This window comes from Hyalella azteca, unplaced genomic scaffold (genome assembly GCF_000764305.2).
Source record: "Hyalella azteca isolate HAZT.00-mixed unplaced genomic scaffold, Hazt_2.0.2 contig8701, whole genome shotgun sequence".
NCBI lineage: Eukaryota > Metazoa > Arthropoda > Malacostraca > Amphipoda > Hyalellidae > Hyalella > Hyalella azteca.
In genome coordinates this window covers 69,634-72,123 of record NW_025938787.1, presented here as the reverse complement: position 1 = coordinate 72,123, position 2,490 = coordinate 69,634, and the positions used below count along the sequence as shown (strand labels likewise).

Genomic DNA, 2,490 nt, shown 5'->3' with positions numbered 1-2,490 from the left:
TCCAAAAGAATTTATTTTCGACCAAATCACGGAGCAAGTAAATGAAACAACAAACTGATTGTCTTCTGATCACATTATGTCTTCTGACCTACGAAGTTTACCGATAAAAAGCAAATGACAAATTCTGATTAAACGCATAGAATCACTGCGAAAGTAAAAACTCTACCCTCCGGATTAATGTGCAGATATAATAAACATGAAAAATACGACTATTTTCTGGACTAAATTCATAATCCTAAGGATACGCATAATCACAGCAAATAAAATTGAAGTTTTATTAGGAAAATTTCTCTCAAAATTTGCAGAACTCTCGTTTCAAACGGAACTCCAAGTTGAGTGATCATCGAGTCAAGCCACGCGATGATATTCGTGACGAGTAACACAACAATACACAACGGCAAGATAAATAACAAATCGCAGTTTTCATCGTGACTAATAATAAATATGGCGTCAAGTTGCATCACTTCCCTCAAAAACTTTATTAATGAACTTGCTTACTATTCTCACTGACGCAATTTTAATGTTAGTTACGGTGCATATGAGAGATAAAGCTATGCTTTATCTCTGAAATGTGATGTGCTTATCTCTGAAATGTGATGTGTTTATCTCTGAAATGTGATGTGTTTATCTCTGAAATGTGATGTGTTTATCCCTGAAATGTGTTTATCTAATCTACTTATGGGGACTGAAATGTGTCTGCACATCCTTGTACGTAGTGGAGACTCCAGCAGGACTTTCCCTGACGGTGACAGTCTTTGCATTCGTCACCGAAGCGTTGCCAGGACCGTAGGAAGTACTGAGGTGAGTTTGAGTTTTGACTGAACTTCCCCCGTAGCAATCGACGGCGCTGCTCGACGACCGCTCTACGTAACCGCCATCGTCTTTACTTCCGCTGCTACCCATGATGGAATTCTGAAAGAATGACAAAAGTCTCACAATTCCGCTGTTGACAGAGCTGAGGCAGTTTCGAGTTTTTTAACCTCACAATTCCGCCGTTAACAGAACTGAGGACCCATTTATTACTTGATGTGAGGCATATTCGTGCTATGTCTAAAATATTCTATGGCGTGCTATACGTCTAAAATATTCTATGGGGTGCTATATGTCTAAAATATTCTATGTCGAGCTATATGTCTAAAATATTCTATGTCGAGCTATATGTCTAAAATATTCTATGTCGAGCTATATGTCTAAAATATTCTATGTCGAGCTATATGTCTAAAATATTCTATGGCGTGCTATACGTCTAAAATATTCATATGTAGTTTCAATCTGGAAGGGAAACAACACACGTTTTTTGTGTGGTATTCAACAAGGCACGAAACGTACAGTATCTACAGGGGTACTGTTTTGCACTTTGTGCTGGGTACTCTCAGGTGCACTTTGTGCTGAGGCCTAAACTGCTGTCTTCATAAAATTATTAATATTTCAGCAGGAGTAAAATGATTATATTTCTATGACGCAACGTGAAAGAAATGCAAAGAAAACCAACTATCCACGGTCACGGAACAATATTATTCACAACTTAGACGATAAATCCATATCAGTAACACTATTATTCATGCATAATCATAATTTTTCATCATTATGACTTGCAAATCTCCAAAAACTACATTAGCAGGCAAGAAAAATGAATTCTGTCATAAGGCTCAAGACATACAAACACTCACCAGTGAAGTCAAACTGTTTGTTATTTGTTGTGACTTGTGAAACAAAAACCGGTCCTACTACAATGTAAAGACATTTGCCTGAAGGTATGCCTGAAGGAGCGCGACAGATTGTGAGATACTATGTATGATTGTGAGATGAAAAATGTAACACATATTATTTTCATCGATAATCACAAATCTTCTTAACCCCTATGCCGAAATATCTTGCTTATTTTTGAACGCAGTTTCTCAGCGCGTCTTGCACGGCATAGTCGAAAAAAAACATTTGACAAAATTTGTTCACATTCTATTTCAGTCATATTCATTGGTGCAAAAAATTCTGAAGGTACCCAAAAACCAATTCATTATTTACCTGATTCACATTCAGGCTCAACTTAAATCTTAAAATACATTCAAATCTGAATATCAATTTTTAAAACCCATGATGAATGAATAAGCAGTGCAGGGCACTTACCGCGTACCAGTCGACTGAAGTGAAGTGAATGTCTTGCATCACTCAGGCCCGCGCTTCTTATATACCTGCACGCTTGTCTAAGCGCCGTTCGTTACCCGTTCAGAACGCGTTATGATCGACGAAAGTTGCTTATGGTCACTCAATTGACGAAGAAACGTGATTGTGATTAAACGATTGGTTTATTCGCTTCCCATTTATCCACTGCTAAATAAAATAAAATTAATGCAAAAATTTTACCTGTTCGCATGTTTATTCGCGTATGCTCAAGTTAGTGTTTGTCTTTAGTTGAATGTTTTCAATTCAACCCGAAAGAAATTTGCGATTTCAAAGTGCAAAAATTTTATCTTGTTTGCATGTTTATTCGCG

At 37.1% G+C, this 2,490-nt stretch overlaps 1 long non-coding RNA gene across 1 annotated transcript; it reads right to left on the bottom strand.

Moving 5' to 3' along the window:
• On the bottom strand, window positions 1-2,154 carry LOC108675966. Its single transcript, XR_001931151.2, has 2 exons — window positions 2,125-2,154; window positions 1-912 (listed from the first exon to the last, which is right to left on the bottom strand). It is a non-coding gene; the product is annotated as an uncharacterized LOC108675966 (long non-coding RNA).
• Window positions 2,155-2,490: the final 336 nt, after the last annotated feature.